Source organism: Octodon degus, unplaced genomic scaffold, assembly GCF_000260255.1.
Source record: "Octodon degus isolate 3935 unplaced genomic scaffold, OctDeg1.0 scaffold00105, whole genome shotgun sequence".
Classification (NCBI taxonomy): Eukaryota; Metazoa; Chordata; class Mammalia; order Rodentia; family Octodontidae; genus Octodon; species Octodon degus.
The window spans coordinates 4,517,141-4,537,768 of record NW_004524681.1 but is presented as its reverse complement, the minus strand read 5'-3'; the positions used below and the strand labels follow the sequence as shown (position 1 = coordinate 4,537,768).

The 20,628-nt window shown below is 43.7% G+C and overlaps 1 protein-coding gene across 2 annotated transcripts in view; it reads right to left on the bottom strand.

Annotated features, from left to right (window-relative positions):
• The window catches only part of Gabpb1 (GA binding protein transcription factor beta subunit 1), a 55,599-nt gene that overhangs the window by 27,441 nt on the left and 7,530 nt on the right, over positions 1–20,628 (bottom strand). The window contains exons 1-2 of one of the 2 annotated variants that reach the window (XM_023724049.1): positions 18,618–18,662; positions 7,085–7,153 (exon numbers count right to left, since the gene is read on the bottom strand). The exons of the other annotated variant lie outside the window; for it this stretch is intronic. The gene's annotated coding sequence lies outside the window, so the exon portion shown is untranslated. Of the gene's footprint in view, positions 1–7,084; positions 7,154–18,617; positions 18,663–20,628 lie in introns of those variants that run through there. 2 annotated transcript variants of the gene reach the window in all.

Genomic DNA, 20,628 nt, shown 5'->3' with positions numbered 1-20,628 from the left:
TATATATATATATCTATATTTATATATAGCTGTGCAGCAGACTAACAGAGCTGCACACCTATGAATGAGTTGGTCTTAATGGAGTCTGCGCTGCCCCCTAGTGGGACTTCTGCGTATTTATAAAGACATTTTAGAGATTAAAGATGGAAAGCCCTCGTACAGGGTTTAACTGAACAGCTGAGCGCAAGTGAGTCTATATGCAGCTGCAAGCATGCGACCATCTCTCTGTGTCATGTAGCACCACCTGCTTAACTGTTTACAGAGCTCAACACAGACTTTACAATACATCGCTTCTCTGTTTCTCCTTTGCATTATAACATAAACCATGCAAGTAGGAAAGATTAGCTGATTTTTCTCTCCACATTAACAGAAAGAACAATATATTATAAAGAGGTACTGATGGATCTAATAAGGTTGGTGATCAATGAAAGAAATTGCACATAAGATTAAGCAAGGCCCAAATCAAAATGCTCTAAGATAGTTGGCAAAACTTTAACAAAAAATATCAAAACACAGCAATCATTTCTGATTCTCACTGAAAGGAGCCATACATATCAGTGTAGAATAATTCTAACTCTTCGGGGAATTCAATGTTTGCATTCAAACAACAAAAGTGAGGCCAGGTCCCTAGCTGACCCCCCCTTAATGTATGTATACTGAATTCCTTAAAGGCAAAGTGCTAGACTTACAGAGCATTATTTAAATGGTTAGTGCTTTAAATTCCTCCAAGAAAATGAAGAAATATAATTTAATTCAATAAATTTTAAAGAACGTAAAAATGCTGAAAAGACGCTTGTGGCACTGCAGACCCTCTCCTTAACAATTTATTGTTGCAGACAAACCATAAAATGCCACTGGAATGAATTTTACCTTCAATTTCTCTTTTTCTTTTCTTTTTGTGCTTTTTTTCCCTTTTTTTGGTGGTACTGGTATTTTTAAAATTTATTTATTCATTCATTCATTCATTTTTGCGGTTCCAGGGATAAAACTCCGGACCTTGGGCTTCTTTACCACGTCTAAAAAGCATTTCATAAGACATACAGAGAAACTTCAAAATGCAGTAGGAGCCTTTTGCTCAAGTTCTGTACGGATGGAGAGAGCCATCTGGTGGTAGCAGGAGTTACTACCAGTAATTACTCAGGCCTAGAGTGGTCCCAGATATGAAAACACTGTTATCAAATTGTAAAGTATTAAATCCATGGAAATGGTCACTAGTAACCTCATTAAAGAAGAAAATGAATAAAAGCAAAATTAAGCCTATTTTGATGTACTTCATAAACCTTGATTGACTTTCATAGAGTTTTTAGAATAAACTTACTGTATTGTTTTTGTGCCCAACAAGTACAACTACAAATTCAATGAAATTCCTCTAGTTTCATCAATTTGACCACAAGCCTTTAAGACGTTTATACTCTGATGTAGCAATTATCTTCTATAAATCATCGTAAGTATTTGAAATATTCAGTCACGTTGTTCAAAATGCCTGACACCCGAAGTTGAAGGGGGAAAGGCTGCTCTGGCTCACAGTTTGCACAGGCCTCCGTCCATCATCGGCTGGCTCCAAGGCAGGGTGGCGGCACAGGCAGGGTGGCACAGAAGAACAGTCCATGGTGGGCAGAAGACAGCAGAACCAAGCGAGCACGGGGCCTTAACAACGTCCTCCGCCCTTTTACCTTATCCCGACTTCTCAGGGCAGGTAGCGCCCACTACCCTGCACCCTAGCCCCTGGGCCAGCACTGCACCGTGAATCAGCTCCGGTGTCACACTAGACCAGCCGCCTCTGAGAGAGCCCCAGCTGTGGCTTGCGAGGGGGTGGGGGGCCCCCAAAGCCAAGCTGCAACAATCCCCAACTACAAATAGTGGTAAAAGGCAACTGAGATGTTATAATGAAATACTGTAGTCTGTTATTTTTTCTTTTTATTATGTGAAACTTTTTAGTATATCTAAAAGTAGATGAGCCAGCCACAGGGCTCAGGAGCCCAACGACCTGCTAGACAAGAGCACAATGGCCAGGGCTCAATCCCCCAAGGCGCAACGGCAACTGAGACTGGGCACGGTGGCACATGCCTGTAATCTCAGCGCTTGGGAGGCTGAAAACAGGAGAATCATCATGAGTCCTAACTACATAGTGAGACCCTGGAGACTCTGTACCAAATATAAAAAGAAAAAAAAAAAAGAGTAGATGATAGTACAATGAATTCTCTGAACCATAAACTCAAATTTCATCCATTTATGGCTGATCTACTTGCCTTTCCATACTATTTTGAATTATTAGACAGCATATCTTTTTAACTGTAAATACATTAGTACAAATCTCTAAAAGACAAAGTATCTTTTAAACATATATTTGTTTTAAAATATTTACAAATACTGTAATATGTAACAGCTTAAAATCAGAAGTCTTGGGCCAGGGAGATAGCTTTGTGGTCTAAGCACCTGCCTGGCAAGCACAAGTACATAGGTTCAATCCCCAGTACCACATGCTGTGCCAGCCCAAGGTTGAGCCAGCCACTGAAACCACGCATGGTGGCACATGACAGTAATCCTAGCACTGAGGAGGCTGAGACAGGAGGATCACCACGAATCCGAATAACAAGACCCTGAACCAAATACATAAATAAATACATTAATAAAACAATTTTTTAAAAAAATTAAAGAGTGGGGCTGGAGAGATGGCTCAGTGGTCTAAAGCACCTACTTGAAACAAGCTTGGCAAAGCACAGGGACCGCGGTTCGATCCCCCAGCACCACATGCCAGCCAGACCCGCCCCCTGGTGGGCTGAGCTGGCCACACACACACACAATAAATAAATGTAATAAATAAAAATAAATAAATATTTAAAAAAAAAATTAAAGAGTAAGAAACAAGAGTCTATATATTCAGCGTGCCCTTAACTATGTTGAAAAATGCAATGAAAAATATCTAGAAACATATATAGCATAGTAACAAAAATAAATTTTTCCTCTCCCATAAAAAGTACGTTATACATATAATTAACAACTAAAATTCTTCCACCAAAATTAAAGCTAAGTTAGTAAGTCTTTAATGTAAAAAAATCAGATGTTGAACAGCAGTTTTAAATAGTAAGAAACAAAACGGTAAATGTGATTCCAAGGGAAAATGTAAAACTGTATTAAAGTATTCTTGGGCATTACCACTAAATTATCTACTTTTTTTTTTTTTGCAGTACTAGGGATTGAATTCAGGAATGAGCTATCTTCTTGACCCTACATTTTTAGAAGAGACCAACTGTTGAGGGCCTGGATGTAGCTCAATGTACAGCACTGGCTGGCTGGCTGTGAGATCCTGGGTCTAATAGGGTGAAAGGAGGCCAGGAGGTAGGGAGAGGAGGGAACAGGCAGTTCAACAATAACAGAAGTCTCCAACATCTTGCCAAATTTTATTATCACTACTGCCTCATTTAACCCAAAGGGCCCTGCTAAGGTCAGCACTGCCTGTTTGGCAAAGCAGAAACATTTTTAACCTTTCTACTTCTTGGGTCCTAAATCAGAGAACACAGGGAACCTGCTAGGGTAGAAAAGAAGTTATCCTCCCAGGGTTGAAACTTATTTCCCTGTGCAATCTCTCTAAAGCATGAGAAGCATCATTTCAAACTCAGGTACATTTGGGTTTTCCAGCCCTGACTATCTGATGGGGTTTTCTTCTTCTTGTTTTTTAACTTAACAAAAAAAAAAAAAAAAAACACCCATATATCCTTAACAAAAAAAAAAAAAACACTAGTGTGACTTTGGCAAGATGTGTTTGCCACACCCAGGAGTGCAACAAAAAAGCTACAGCAGGGCTTCAGGAAGTCAGGGTGCAACCTAAGGAGGAGGGAAGAGAGTTAAGCATCATCTCCAGGCCAGAGAGACAGCTCAGCGAACTCAGCGCATGCTTAGGCAAATGCGAGGACAGGGGTTCAATCCCTGGTACCACATGCCATGCCAGCCAAGCCGGCCCTGCCCCTGGGCACAATGAGCCTGCCAGAGACCTGGCACAGTGGTGCATGCCTATAATCCCAGGGCTGGGGAGGCTGAAAATGGGAGGATCACTATGAGTCTGAGCTGCACAGTGAGACCCTGGACCACACACACAAATTTTAAAAAAAAGACAGCAGCCATGCCTCAACCTGGAAAGGGTCTTAGAAAAGGGAAAACAATTCTTTATATACACATATAGGTAGATAATTTCCTTTGATGTAGATGTGGGTAGCTAAAAAAAACCAGTTCTAGAGTTGTAATAACCACTCAATACTACTGCAAGCAAATTTTTCAGTCAACAGTAGAGAAAAAGAAAGAAAAATACTCATGGGAATGGTTTACAGAGCACAAGTGCCTTCCTCATAACTAAGGTCAAAAGATAGCTAAAATGTGAAAGAAATCAAGATGAAGCATAATTTTGTTGTTTAGAAATATGGAAGGAAATGCAAGGAAAAAAGGTAAGATTTAAAGAGTAAAAAGGTTTATAAATCTAATAAAGAATTAGAGTAGCTGAAGTATTTATAAAATAGATTTATAAGAGACTTGGTGGATTTGGAGCAGAAAATGACACAAAAGATCATGAGTCTTTGTCATGAGACTTGCATTTATGTGCTTTTTCAAAAAATAAAGAGCAAACAAATATTGCTCATTATATGTAATAAATACATAGTCCAAAGTCCTATCTTGCCTTCTGTGTATTATGTGCAGTGTGTATTCTTCTAGATCTTTCCACATGTATAGAAACATGGTCTTTTAAAAAACAATTATTTTGAGGAGTTTTATGGGGGTATCAGGAATTGAACTCACAACCTCACACTTGCCAGGCAGGCACTGTGCTGTTGAGCTATTTCCCCAGCCCGGTCTTTTTAGAAATAAAAACACAAGAAAAGGCACCATACCATTCTATTTTGCAACTTTCTTGTTTTCAATGAACAGGAATCCCTTTTATCAGACATCTCTTCTTGTGCCTGAGCACACAAATCTCACCATTTTTCTTATGGGTACAGGATGCACAGTATTACAAAATAATGGGTCCTTTGCCCAGGTGGGTCAAATGCCAACTCAAGCATCCCCGTAGGTAGCGAGGGGCAGGAGTTGCACACGCCCCTGAGTCGGACCTCAGCATGAAAGCCAAGGTCCTGTGAGCTGTGCAGAGCTCTCCCTGCTCCAGCCCTCAGCTAACTCTGGACCACGGCCTAGGCACATGCAACAGCCCTCAGCTCACATCTTCTTGGTGTCCTCCCAAACAGGCATTCTCTCGCCTGAGCACACGGAGGCAGTGAGTCCTGGGTTCTCTCGCAGCACCTGTTCCAGCACCCTGAAAGCCTGCTCAGGGTCCTCAGAAGGAACCACCACTCAGGGTCCTCAGGAGGAACCTTCCCTTCTCTGGTACCTGCGGACCACGACTCCCCTGCTGTGAAGTGCTAAGAATGCCCGACGTTGCACACGTGTGAAGCGCCAGCACTGACGTGCGCTACCCATGCACGATCTAGGAAGCATGTACACGTTAACTAATTCAATCCTACAACACTGCAGAACAGCAATCATGCTTGCCAGCATTTTTCAGATAACTAGAGACATAAAGGGAGGGCCACGCTGTCCACTGGTGCTGGGAACCACAGTGGCTGGTTCCAGAACGCACGGACAATCAAAAAAGTCCTGACATTCTAGTTTTAGCACAAACTAAGCTGACAATTTCATAGTCCAGAAAGTATAATTAACACCATACTTGCTCAGCCCCTAAGTCAGCCTTGCTTTAACAGAATTCCTAGTCACCAGACAAGGGTGGAACCGGCCCGAATCCCTCTTCCTACTGGCAGCTATTTAAATGACACATCTAGCACCTAAAACCTGAGGTCCGTTCTGCTCTGAACCAAAAGGTCAACTATGAAGATAAGAAATCTATACACCTGCTTCATCTGGTGCCTCAACTTACTTTTGGACCGAAGTGAGTATAATCCAGACAAGCCTAGGCAAGAAGACAGAGCTTATCTAGTGACCAGCAACAGGACCACGAAGCAAGATCGCGTGGGCCCGTACTTGCTAACAAAGTGATTGAAGGTTTCTAGAGCTGAGTGTCCCACACAGGTGCCAGGAACATGAATCAGAAATGCAGGAGATTTTGAAGACTTAATAGCAAAAAAGAATGTGAACTATTATGACTAGGCTTTATTACAGTGATTTCTTGTTTGAAATAGTATTATTCTGATGCCCATCAATCTACGAATAGATAAAATTGTTTTTCATATGATGGAGTACTACTCTGCTATAAAAAGGGAAAAACTTGCGACATTTCTAGGTAAATAGATGTACCTTGAGACTATACTCTTTATGTGAAATCAGACACACATTTTGTAGTTTCTCTGATGTGAAAAATAAAAAATGTAAATAAGGACAAATATGTATGACAGATATTGGGGAAGAGGATGATAACGGGAAAGGGAGCAAGGAAAAGGAGTGAGAAAGGAAGGAAAAAAATTTTAAAAAAGAATCGAAAGGAAAAAATGGTAACAAGGCTTTGTAAATAAGGAGGGAAGAAGGGTTGAAAGGAGGGGAGATTAAGGAAAAAAGAGGAATCAAGATCTATCCTGTACAGGCACAAATTCCCTACAATGAATGTAATCATTATGTGTATCTAAAATGTACCAAGAGAAAAATTTTAAAAGCAAAACAATTACAAAATATTTTGAACATGTGAGATTTAAAAATAGACATTAAAATTAACTTCACATTACTTTTTTAATGTAGCTACAAGAAATGTTTAAGTGTTGCTTATGGTCAAGCATAGTGGCACACACCTATAATCCCAGCACCCAAGAGGCTGAGGCAAGAGGATCCCTTTGAGTTCAAGGCCAGTCTGGGCTACAAACTGAGTTCAAGACCAACCCGAGCTGCATAGTGAAACCTTGTCTCAAAAAAAAAAAAAGGCTTTACATACTTTTCTGTTGGACAGAGGCATTACAGAACAGTTAGACAGAACATTTTAAAGGTACCAATACTACCCACCCAGTACTACTTTATTTTCAATCACACTACTAACCGGAAGGAGAGTGCAGCAGAGGAGGAAGCCAAGGCTGGTGCTTGTCAGGGAGGCACAACTTACCTGCTCCTTACACAGGGAAGCCAGTCAACTGCTGGCTGTCATATGTAGCAACAGTAAAGCATCAATATCCTGCCAACGAAAGAACACATGTGCTGAGATCCTCTCACTAGGACTTCTCGCTCCTCCCACCCTTAGTCTTACACACGCATTACCTCACACCTTAAAGGTCACAATGGCTCCCAGCTGACTCAACTCTAGCTTCTCCAGCCAGCACCAGGCAACACCCCGTAATAGGATTCCATCCAATGAGCCCCTTCTGGGAGCCTGTGCAGAACCTCCGGGAACCCACTGACCAGGATGCGGGCTCTCTAGCACCACTCACCCACCACCCACCACCCACCAACAGCTGGCCGAGTAAAAGATGCCGCACCCTCTGGCCAGGAACATACCCATCTGTGCACTCTTAACAGGTGCGCACAGAGAGAAAACGTGCGTAAGACAAACTAAGTGCAGAAAGAGAAAACTTGTAAATAACCTAAATGTCTATCAACAGGAAATGTTAAATTCTATCACATAAATTTCAAACACAGAACTGTGTATACAGGGACATGCATACGATACATAAACACCTATATCCCATCAGCCACACTGTGAATTTAAAGCTGGTCGTTTTCATCCTACTCCTTTATGCAAACTGCACGACCTTCTCTCATCTACTATGCCCACTCTTCACTCAAGGCACTGACATGCTGATGCAAACTGTCTCCTCTGTCTGACTGCTGTGGCTGGTGTCTGGATGTCATCCCAGGGCCTCATGCCATCTTAGGGGTGGGCTTCTCCCAGGTGGCTGACTCTAGAATTTGTGAGGACTCCTGGTCCAATGGTAGGATTAAGGGTGGGAGTGGCCCACTTACTGGGGCCACTGACCCAAGGTCAGGTAACCTGTAAACAGCATAAGGCACACAAAGAGGCCAGCGAGATAGCTCAGTGGACTAACACCTGTTTTGGCAAGCTCAGGGACCAGGGTTCGACCCCTGGTTCCACACGTCATACCAGCCCTGCCCCCAGGCGAGCTGAACCTGCAACTGAGTCTGGGCATGGTGGTGCACACCCTGAAAACAGGAGGATTACTACGAGTCTGGGCTGTGTAGTGAGACCCTGTACCAAATACATAAAACAAAAAGAAAAAAAAAGACTGGCGTCCCACCCATCACACACTGATCTTGCTGGTTGCCCCTCTGACATGTTCTACCCTGCCTTGGAACCAGCTGATTATGGACTGAAATCTCCACACACTGAACTAATAAATCTTTCCTTCCTTAATTTGGGGCACTGGGTATTTTGTCTCAGCAGGGAGAGAAGCTACCAAGACATGAACATTCTGAATTTTCCTGTTTCCTCAATTAACATTTAACCTCTTTCCCTTTGGATATGTGGTGCTGGTAGGGCTCCAAGCCAGGACCTTCTCCACACTGGGTCTGTGCCCACCACTGAACTATGCACACAGCGCAGCCCCAATGTCTCCGTCTTCCATGTCTCTTTCTGTTATTCACGCTGTGGTGCTACTGACTGAACCCAAGAGCTTCCACGTGGTGGGCATGTGCTCCACCACAGAGCTGCATCTCCTGCCCTCTCTCAACACTTGCAAACTACAAGGAAATATTAGAAGTTTGATTAAATTCTAATCAAAAATTGGCCTTTGTGCTACACACCTTTCTCCCAGCACTTGGGAGGCTGAGGCAGGAAAGATCACCACAAGTTCAAGGTTAACCTAGGCTACTCAGTGAGATATTATCTCAAAAAACAAAACAAGAGAAACATTTTAAATAATGAATTCATATTGAGAGTTACGATCTGAATTGAGCACTGTTAGATTTTCTTTTTGCTTAGTTAGCTTCTTTTGAGTTGTGCTTGTAACTCAGCTGGCTCCTAACATTAGCAAAAAGGCTCCAGCGGCTTTAAGCCACAGTGCGTACCATGGTGCCCTGAAAGTGCCAGTGTTACAACTAGCAACAGAACAAGCATGAAGTTTCAGATCTCTCTGTAGTTCTTTCTGCCCTCAGTGCACACACTGTTTACTATGCAATGCAAGGAATCGTTCCAAATACCACTTAGTGTTCAAGTAACTATGTGTTTTTACAAAGATTCACTTGCTTGTTTGCCCTCAATCTGTTTTTATTTTTATTTTATTTTTTTTTTTATTTTATTTATTTGTGTGTGTGTGTGTGTGTGTGGCCAGCTCAGCCCACCAGGGTGCGAGGCCGGCTGGCATGTGGTGCTGGGGGATTGAACCGTGATCCCTGTGCTTTGCTAAGCTTGTTCTAAGTAGGTGCTTTAGACCACTGAGCCATCTCACCAGCCCCCTCAATCTGTTTTTAATTTCACTATTAATTTAATGAGTATAAACCCGTGTGTGTGTGTGTATGTGTTTCTAAAGTTAAAATTACACAAACAGGTGTACTCAAAACTCTCACCTCCTTTTTCGTTTCCTTTGCTCCACTGCCCTGGCCCTCAACCACAGGACAATAACTAGTTTCAAATTGTCTTTGTGGCTTTTTCCTTTGCAACATAAATGAAGTAGTATATCAGACTTATTCTCTACCCCAATTCTAACTCCCTGCTGTTGTATACCTGCTTTCCTGACTTCCTGTGCAACTAGGTTTTGGTCACATGACTTCAACCCAGCAGGTAAGCATCTACACTTAGGTCTAACTTGAAGACAGTGTACAAAATGTAGGGAGTGCTTAGAAACACTGGGACAAAGGGCCGGCCTGGTAGTTCAGCAGACTAAAGCGCCTGCTTAGGAGAGCGCAGCGACCAGGGTCTGATCCCCAACATGCCATGCCAGCCCACGGGGCGCGCTGAGACAGCAACTGAAACCAGGCATGGTGACACACGCCTGTAATCCCAACACTCGGGAGGCTGAAAACAGCAGAACCACTACAGCTCTGATCTACATAGTGAGACCCTGTAGACCCTGTCCTAAATATAGGGGGGGAAAAAAAAGGAAAGAAAAAGAAACATTGGGACAAGAGCCAAAGATCCCAATTACAGTTGTGTGACAAATTTCTTTTCTGCTAATTAGGGGTTTTGTTGCTTAACACTAAGGACTTGCAGCTTAACACTAAGGACTATGATCAAGCAATCTGGGGAGATAAACAGCAATGAAAAGGCCGTTAGCCACAATGAAGAGAGCAAAGGGAAACTGACAAACGTGAACAGATCATCGTACACAGCCTCAGAAGCAACTGGCACAACACAGACTGTAGTGTTTGCTAGGGTCACTTTTCTCTCATTGCTGGGACAAAATACCTGATACTCAAAATTAAGGAAGGATTTATTTAGCTCACAGTTTGTGGAGGTTTCAGTCCATACTCAGCTGGCTCCAAGGCAGAAAGGCACACTGCAGAGAGCAGCAGTTCATGGTGGTGGAAAACAGCAAGAGCAGAAAAGGAGGGGCGGCGGCAGCAGGACAGGCAGCAAGCAAGCCCCTCTCTCCTACTCAGCAGGCAGGCTCTCCACAGGTGCAGCGCTCACACCCATAATCCCAGCATTGGATCATGAATGAATCACAAACTCTAGAAGCTGCCCCATGACTGTAAGAGGCTTTGTGGGAACTAGACACAAACCATAACTATTTTTGTTTGAGAGAAAGAGACAGACAGACAGACAGACAGAGAGAGAGAGAGAGAGAGAGAGAGAGAGAGAGACAGACTGACTGACTGACTGACTGCAGTTCAGAGTGGACTTGAACTATGTAGCCCAGGCTGGCCTCTGACTCACAGCAATACTCCTACCTCTCCCTCCCAAGTGCGAGGATTACTGTTATGTGCCACTATACCGAGCCCTGTCAGAATGCTTTAAGCAGGAGTACTGTGACATTTTTATAGAGCTACCCTTGTTATTATATGATGTACACATAGGGAAGGCAGAAACTGGGCAGTGTATACAGCTACACCAAGGGCTAGAACTGAAGCAGGAACACTACTGAGGACACTATTTCAGGCAAGAGCTGATGGACTCAGGCTAAAACAACACTTGTGTGACCGTTTACCTTCAATCAAGATGATTAGACTAGGTTTAAAACTAATAATTTTTAATATCATTTTATGCTTTCCCTTTGGCCACTGTTTTATTATTTCCTTTTCAATTAATTAATTAATTTGTATTTCAGGGAAGGGTCTGCAGGGTGTTCAGGGTCTCACTACTATATCAGACTTGTAATGATTCTCCTGCTTACAGCCTCCCAAGTGCTGGGATTTCAGGCGCGGACCAAGATGCCCAGTCTCAGCGCACCCCAGGGGCGGGCTGGCACTGCAGGCCTGGGGACTGAACCCCAGTCACTGTACCTGCTTGCAAGTGCTTTAATCTGCTGAGCTATTCGGCTGGCCCAAAATATTTATTGATTTGGTATGAGTCACACTATGCAGCTCGGACTCATAGTGATCCTCCTGTCTCAGCCTCCCCAGAGCTGGGATTCAGTGTGGGGCTGGCACGGCACGCAGGACCAGGGATCAAATCTGGGTCCTTGCACTTGCCAGGCAGGTGCTTAGACCGCCAAGCTATCTCCCCAGCTGTATTATTTCTTTTCTCTCTTTTTTGGCCTCCTTCTATAGAGGTTCTTGTTTCCTCTACTGATTTGTAAATTAAAGATACTTTTTGTTCTTTTACTGGTTCTGCATGAAGTCTAAAGTTAATCAGAATTTTTACTTTGCCTTCTCTAAAAATCCTATGGATTTCTAAAGGACCCACAGAACACATCAACCAAACACAATGCGTAGTCCTTGTTTGGACTCTAGTTTGAAGAAACCAAATGAAAACCAGATCTTTTCTGAGATAATTTGCAAAATGTGAACACTGCCTGTATATGTATATATGAATATATGAACTGTTGCTTCTTTTTTTCTAGACATCATACTGGAATTACAGTTTACGTTGTTGAGATCAACGAACAGGATATTCACAGCCGAGATACGGTGACCCACTCACCTCCCTCAGTCAGGGCCTTGCTTTGCATCTATGAGACACTTGCCAAGGCTCAGGGACGGCTCCCATTTCCCAATATGCCTCGCCTGCTGTACTGCCCACGTCCCTCGTCCCTGCCATACAGGATGCATTGCACGCCGCCCTAGGAGAACCTTAGGAAGGCACCGTCAGGCTGGAATGCAAAGTTAGGGCACTTAGAACCCAAACCTCTGCTCGTGGTCACTCCAGCCACGCTCCAAATGCTCAGGAGCCTGACGGAGTTGTGACAGTGCTGGAAGCACGAGATCAAGAACGTTCTGCTGTGGATTATCTTTCATGGGTGAGACATCTGTAGCAGGCTGCTTTTGTCAAAAACTATCTTTCCGGGCTGGAGAGATGGCTCAGTGGTCTGAAGCACCTACTTGGAACAAGCTTGGCAAAGCACAGGGACGGCGGTTCAATCCCCCCGCCCCCTGGTGGGCTGAGCTGGCCACACACACACACACACAATAAATAAATGTTAAAAAAAAAAAAAAACTATCTTTCCTTCCCCCCCATTCTTTTTTTTTTTTTTTTGGTAGAACCGGGGATTGAACTCAGACCCCTATGCTTGCCAGGCAAACACTTATTCTACTGAGCCATCTCCCTGGCCCCTTCCCCACCATTCTTTAAATGCACTCACTAGATATAAAATCCTACTTGGCAGGAGGAGCTCTGCACGCCACAGTGCAGGACCCAATTCACTGTCTTTGCTGCTGCTGAGAAATCATCTGTTAGTCTAATCTTCACTCCTTTGAGGTTAGCTTCTTTTTCTCCAGCTACTTTTAAGAATTTTCGCTATGTTACTGATTTTCTGTGGTTTTACTGTGGTATGTGTAGGTGTGGGCTTTATTTTTATCTTAACTGGAACGGCTGACATTCTTGAACTCTGATACCTTTCACTGGTTTTGGGAAGTTCAGTCACCATCTCCTCCTTGTTCTGTCCTGCAATTCCAACTAACGTCTCACTCTGTCCCTGTATCTCATCCTGTTATTTATTTTCTGCCTTTTGGCCACTAAGCTACACTCCCCTTAATTTCATCTGCTATTATTCCAGTTTAATAACTTCTTCGTGTCCAATCTGTTGGAAATTGTATCATTAAATTTCTCAAGGACTTCTTTTAAATTTTCAGGTGCATTTGTTTTTTTCAAATCAACAATGCTTTTTATATTATCATTATCATCATCATTATTAATGTATCTGGTTGTTGCTGGGTCTTACTACACAGGGCAGACTCATAGTGATCCTCCTGCTTTCAGCCTCCCCAGCGGCTGGGACTTGGGTCAGAAGTGCGGAAGACTCCGCCTCTTCTTAGCTGCAGACTCGTAGGTTTCATTATCTGAAATCTGTTTTGCTTCTGTGGTGCCAGGGCCAGGGATCAAACCTAGAGTCCTACACGTGAGAACTCAGCAACTCCAGCCGGTTTATAACTGGTTTTTTTTCCCCTCTTGCACCAAGGACTAAACCTGGAGCTTCGTGCAAGTGAGGCAAGCTACCACTGAGCTCCTACTTATTAATTTATTAAATATACATTCTGTTTTTCAGTAGTATTGAATCAGTGCATACTAGTGTCCTTATTACAATTACAACATTACCGCTCTTTGTGAAACCCAGAATATATGTATAATCCTAGAGTTAAAAAATATTTACTCAAGATTACTTTTTAAAAATATTTTTAGGGAAGAGTCTATAGGGTATTCAGGATCTCACTACTAGATCAGACTAGTGATCCTCCTGTTTACAGCCTCCCAAGGGCTGGGATTACAGGCATGTGCCACCACACCCAGTCTCAATTGTCTCAGTGTGCCCTGGCAGTGGGGCCGGCAAGGCAGACCTGGGGATCAAACCCCGCCCCTGTGACTGCTTGCACACACTTTAATCCGCTGAGCTATTTGGCCCGCCCTTCATGATTACTTTTATGGTTAAAGATACCTTCAAGAGTCCCACATCCAAAGCTTATAAACTATTTTAACTTTAAGATTATAAATTACTTGCACACACATTACACTAGAAATAAGGATTTGTCAATTAGCACGTTCAAAGTGTCCCACATGCACTAAAATCTTACTTCCTGATAATGCTTTCACTCTTTTTCTCTCCCCAGTGTAGAACTGAGTGCTGTCCTCAAATTCCTCTCTCACAGTTGGTGTTGGAGTCTGCGTGTGCACACACCCTCCCCCCAGCAAGTCCAAAGGTTGAACTCCTCACATCAAGGTGGCAGACCTCTGGGAGGTCACACGGGTTTTCTCTGCCTCCATGAGTGAGTTAAAAGAGGTCCCAGAGTACAAGCTGGCGCATGCCTATAATCCCATCGTTTGGGAGGCTGGGGCAGAAAGACTGCCATTAGTTCGAGGCAGCCTGGCCTATACAGTGAGTTCAAGGTTAGCCTAAACTACACAACTAGACTCTGTCTCAAAAAAAACCAAAGAAGAAATAACCAGTCATCAACACAGATTATATACTTTGATGTGTGTACATATAAATGTGCCCCTGAAATACACTATTCTGGAGTCTTGCCTCTTATTTACAAAAATGCTGCCATACTTTACCCACCGCTTTACAGTCTCCCACTGTACGCATAAGCTACTCATGTTATTCCCAGTATGAATGCCCTTCTGTGGTCATTTTCCTACTGACGACCCCTTCTGTTTCTTGTTCCTCTCTCAGTACTACAAGCAATGCTACAAAAGCCCCACTTGCACATGCCCCCTTATGGAGGCACAAAAGATACGCATGGTCCTTTAGTGCTGCCAAGGAGCACGTGTGCTGGGAGCCCGTGCCTTAGATTAACAGGTGCCACCGAGTGCTCACACCAGGCACAACCCCCGTCCCCGACCAGCTAGACTAGCTACACGCCTGCAAAAAGCACCTAGTGTCATTCCTCAAAGTACAGCAACTTTAAGTGTTACCAAGCTTTTTACTTTTCTACACTGGGCAGATTTTTTTTTTTTTTTTTTTTTGGTACCCCGAACTGAACTCAAGACCTTATGTTTGTCAGGCAGGCATTTATGCCGCTAAGCTATCTCCCTGGCCCTAAAAATGTTTACTCTTCGCTTTAATCCAGCTTTCAAATTACTAGTTAGACTGCTTTCCTCTTTTGAAACCTCCTGGTCATATCCTTTACCTCCTTTCCCATTTCACTGTCTCTATCTAAGAGTGCACTGTGTATATTTCTGGCTTATCACATGTTGCAAATATTCCTTCCACTCTCTTAAAATTTGTACATTCCAAGCAATCTAATACAGCTTAAACATCTCTCTAAAATAAGGATAAAATCATGTGTTCCAATTGCCATTATAATGAATCATATGTGTATTTAATGCTAAGTAAAGAATAAATAACTGGCCACTCACCATTCTATATACATAAATTCTATATACATAAATAAATAACTGGCCACTCACCATTCTATATACATAAATGTATGTCCAAGAAATAACCAGAAAGGGGAATCTCCCATTTCTTCAGCTGGTCTGGGTTCTCAAATGCTTCTCCATAGAGTGGGTGAGTAGACTGTTTAAAACTTTTGTTTGATACAAAACAATGCATAACTATTGGCCACCTAGGGTATACCTGAGAACCGTAATGTAACTCATTATCAGAAAAAAACTGATTATTTTGGACTTGCGTCAAGATGGTACCTTTATTTTCCACGTGGCCAACTTCCGACAAGTAATTCTGAATATGCATGATTTTCACCAAACATGCACAACTGTTACTAAAAGCAGTAACTCCAACGTACCACAGACCTGCAAGACTCCGAGCGCCTCTCTGCAGCTCACTGCCTCCCCGTTTCCCCTTGGCTTTACGCTAACACCATTAAGTGTTGTTTACCTCATAATACCATTCTTTTCTATGTTGATTGCCTGAGAATTCTTTACTCCAGTTTATATGACCAAACATTACTCTTCTCCTTCCAAAGCCCAGTTCAGACATTATCTTCTCCAAATTTCCCTTTATCACTCCCAAACTTAATCAGCTCTCTAATCTCACTGTACCCTAACCATACTTCCACCATTAGAGATTCCATCATGTTATGATGACTTATAATACTTGTAACACAGCTGGTATTTGTAATACTACAAGCTCTCCTCTCCCATATATATGCCTCAGGAGTTAGGCAGAATTTAGCGTATTCTCCTGTGTATTTTAGCATCCAGACGCTTCCAGGATCCAACCCCACAAACATTTATTAAAGTAAACAAGCCCACCTTCCCCCCCCCCTCGTGGCCAGCTCAGCCTGCCCTGGGGCCAGGGCTGGCCAGGTATATGGAACTCGTGGATCGACTTGCATCCCTAAGCAAGTGCTTTAGACTATATCTCATGGGCCCCAAGCCCACTCTTTCCATATTACTACAAACACTATAAGCTTTGGTATATATGTTTCTAAAACAAATGCTTCAAGCTTAAAAAATAAATAGTCACTTTTTTTTTTTTTTTCCAGAACCAGGGATTGAGCTCAGGCCCCTGCTTCCACTAAGCCATCTGCCGGGCCCCTCAAATTTTTAAAAAATGTATTTAAAAGTTCAATCCCTGACATGCCACGCAAAAATAGTTACAGAGACTGGATGTGGTGGCGTGCACCTGTAATCCCAGAGCACGGGAGGCCAAAAACTGGAAGGATAGGAACACTACAAGTCCAATCTGTGTAGTGAAGCCCTGTACTAAATACACATGTGTGTATGTGTATGTATATTTTTTAATTTTACATGAAAAAAAGTTCATTATCTTATTTTTAAAATGGGCAAATTACCTAAACAGGTATTTCTCAACAGACAATAAACAAATGACCAAGAAGTATATGGAAAAGTTCAATATCACTAACAATCAAGAAAATGTGGGCCTCGGAGATGGCTCAGTAGAATAAGCACTTCCCTGGCAAGCACAAGGGCCAGAGTTCAATCCCCAGTTCCAAAGGAAAAAAAAAAAAAGAAAGAAAAAAGAAAATGCACAGCAAAACCACAATGAGATATTGCCTCAACCCAGCAAGAATGGTTATCAAAAAGACAAAAAAAAAACAACAACAACAACAACAAAAACATGCTGGGGGCCTGGCCCAAGCTCAGGCCTTTAAGTGGCTGCTTCCACAAAGCTGTCAGCCTCAGGTTGCTGGAGTTCGAACCTCACACCTCTCCAGCTGGCCAAAAGTGCCCTGAAGGCATTCGAGGAACAACAACAACAACAAAAAAACCAACAGATGCTGACCACGAGGATCACCACAAGTCTGAACTGTGTAGTGAGACCCTGCACATGCACAAAAAAAAAAAAAAAACACCCTAAAAACCAAAAACCAAAATATCACAGGATCCAGCAGTCACACTGCCGCACAGCACACAGCCAAAAGGAATGAATGAAATCAGCACACCAGAGACAGCTGTACTCACACTGCATGCAACAGTCAAGAGTCCGATTAACCCAGACGAGATGAACCCAGACGACATCTCCGGGCCAACGGGCCGGGAAAACCCAGTGATGTGCAGAGTGATGTTCACTCAAGAAGCATGAAATGCTCTTCGTTGGAGCAGCGTGGGAGGCTGGAGCACGTCACACCAAGTGAAAGCCTCCAGCCCAGGAGGACAGACACCACGCACTGTCCCAAGTAGGCATGGGACAACAACAAAAGAAGCTAAGCATGACCTCAAAGAAGCACAGACTCAAAGAGTAGCTTCCAGGACCTAAGAGGGGTGAGGAAGGCAGGGCAGAGAGGTGATGGCTGGAGGGGATGGGGTGCCTAGATAGCAGGAATAGCTCCTGATGTTCTATCACACAGCTCGGTGACCGCAGTTGACAACAATTAATTAAATATTTCCAAATACACTGGTACCTCATTTCACAAACTTGATTCTTTTCATGATTGTGGTCACAATGAAAACAGCACGAACCAAATTAAATTTCCCTATACGGTTGACAATGAACCTGACCTGTGAATTTGATTTGGTTTTCAACCAACTTTGTCTGCAACCAGAACTGTACAAAGTAGTGAACTGCTAAAGGTGCGAGTCATGCCAATTACCCTGATCTAAGCATTACAAATTGCATACAAGGGCTGACACATGCTGCGCCACAAATGAAGGTACAATTACTGTCTAATAATTTTTTTCCTGTCTTTTTAGAGAAGAGTTTCAGGGTCTCATTACTAGATCGTACTCAGTGATTCTTTTTACAGCCCCCCAAGTGCTGGGATTACAATCTGTGCCACCACGCCCAGTCTCAATTGCCATCTCTGCACGCCCTGGGGCAGGGCCAGCATGGCAGAACTGAGGGTCCAACCCTCTGCCCCTGCACCTGCTCGCAGGCTTTAGCCCGCTGAGTTATTTGGCTGGCCCTAATAATGTTTCAAATAGATTATCAATAATGAAAAGACTGTATTTACAACAAAGGCTATCTATAGTTCAGTGGTTCTTTAAGTGGATATACACTTGCGCTTTGACCCAAGAGTGGACTGTGAAATTCTTTTAGTGGGTTAAGACCAACATTTACGTATGAATGCATCAAAGGCAGTCACACATACACAGTAACATACTCCTGATCGCTATGTAACACACTGCCATGGGTTACAACCACAATAATTTGGGGCTGGGAACTCACCAGCAGAGTATCTGCATAGCATGCACAGGGCCCTAGGTTCACTCCCTGTGCAGAGAAAAGAAAGCTTCTTCTGCAGTTGCTATTTGGATTCAAAGGTTTAAATTAACAAAGTGAAGTAGTCAAGGTGGCCTCAGGGTGACACTTCTCATGTGAAGCTGCCACCACCTCTCGTAGCCATGCACCCTTCCCTCGAGGTCATTCTACTGTGGCCACATTAATTTTAGCAGTTCTTCTAAGAAGCGGAACAAGGACCCACCGTAGGCTCTACCAGATCCCCTCTGCCTAGAAAAGCCCCTTCCTCATATAGGGAAGCGTATGGTACCCCCTCAGGGCACCTGAGAGCAGCCTGCCCCGCACAAACATTTGGCAGCCACGCCCCACCAACCAGGCCTTCTATCTAGTTTTGCTCCTCTTGAGGATGCTCAGGACTACCTGGAATACTTCTGTTTACTGTGTCTTCCCCCAAATGTTATTGCTGAGAAAACAGGGATTGATTGGTATTAGAGCAGAATATATTTACTGGGGAGAAAGAAAGCTCCTGTCCAACAGAGGAACAGAAAGGTGAACTGGGCAGGTTGCCCTCGAAAACAGGGATTTTGTCTTGATGTGTTCAATGATCTAACAGTGCCTGGCACAGGGCAAACAGTCCTGGATGGGCTTCGGCAGCAAGGAAAAGGAAAGGAGCCGCACAGGAGTTGGAGGGAGGGTGGTAGAGCACAGAGGAAGCACCAACACATTAGTGTCAAGAAGCAGGAGTAAGGTGGAAGAAGCAGAGTGTGACACAAAAAGGCTGGCAAGCCACAAAGTAGGATTCGGACTTGATCCTGCACTCTATTGGGAGAATTCAAAGTTTTGAGCAAATGAAGATCCACTCAAACTTCATTCAGCCCAGGTCCAGTTCACAGTGGCAAGTGCAAAAGTCAACAGCACAAGCTCTCTCCTCCAGCTGTAGGTTTGGCGGCAAGGGGTTCAAAAGCTTCTGGAAAATTATCCTGGCAGCCACATGCAGGACAGATTCAAGGAAGGAGAATCTAGTTAGGAAAACTGCCAGATTGAAGGGAGTAAGAAAAAGCATGTATCACAGGCAAGTTCAAGATGTAAATGATGACAATGACAATGAAACAAACAAGAAAACTAGAAGGCCACTAGGCTAGGTAAAAAATCTAAAGGTGACAGGAATTCCTTGAGCCTTCCGGTCAAAACACACAACAGGGTGGGGGAAATAGCTCAGTGGCACAAGCACTTGCTTGGCAAGCACAAGGTCCCAAGTTCGATTCCTAGTACCAAAAGACAAAACATTACAACAAGAAAACCCACCACAAATCTCCTGAGCTACAAACCCAGAAAAACACTTGAGCGTCGTCAGTGTAGCACATCCACCTGAGCGCAGACACAGGCCAAGGGCAGAGGGCCAGCTACAGCCCTGGCTGGATTGATGATGGCGGCAACAGGGTCATGAGATGACACAGAGCACAGACGAGCAGCAGCAGGGAACCAGAATGGTGTGCTAACTCAAAAGCGAAGAACAGCGACAGCCTCGGTGACAGTCACATGAAAGCCTGAGTGTGTGCACTAAATACTACGAGGGATCATTACTGAGAGGGTCCTCTCCTCTGCAGCACCATCTGTGTAACCCCAGGCTGCAGTGAGGGAAGACCAGGGAGGAGCTCAGCACAGCAGATGTAGCTCTTCTTGCAATTCTTGGACTGCTGAGAGAGCGGCAGTTCATTCCAAAGGTGACACGCGGTACCCGGACATAGAAGCCTCTACATATGAAAGTAGTGAGGAAAAAAACCCATTTCAGAGGTGAGCAGAGAGGGAAGGTTAAATGAACTAGCTAGATTCCTTTTAAATTAGTTTACAAAATAATATGACAGAACTGAGGTTTTTGGGGGGCTGGTGAGATGGCTCAGTGGTCTAAAGCACCTACTTAGAACAAGCTTGGCAAAGCATAGGGACCGCGGTTCAATCCCCCAGCACCACATGCCAACCAGCCCCGCCCCCTGGTGGG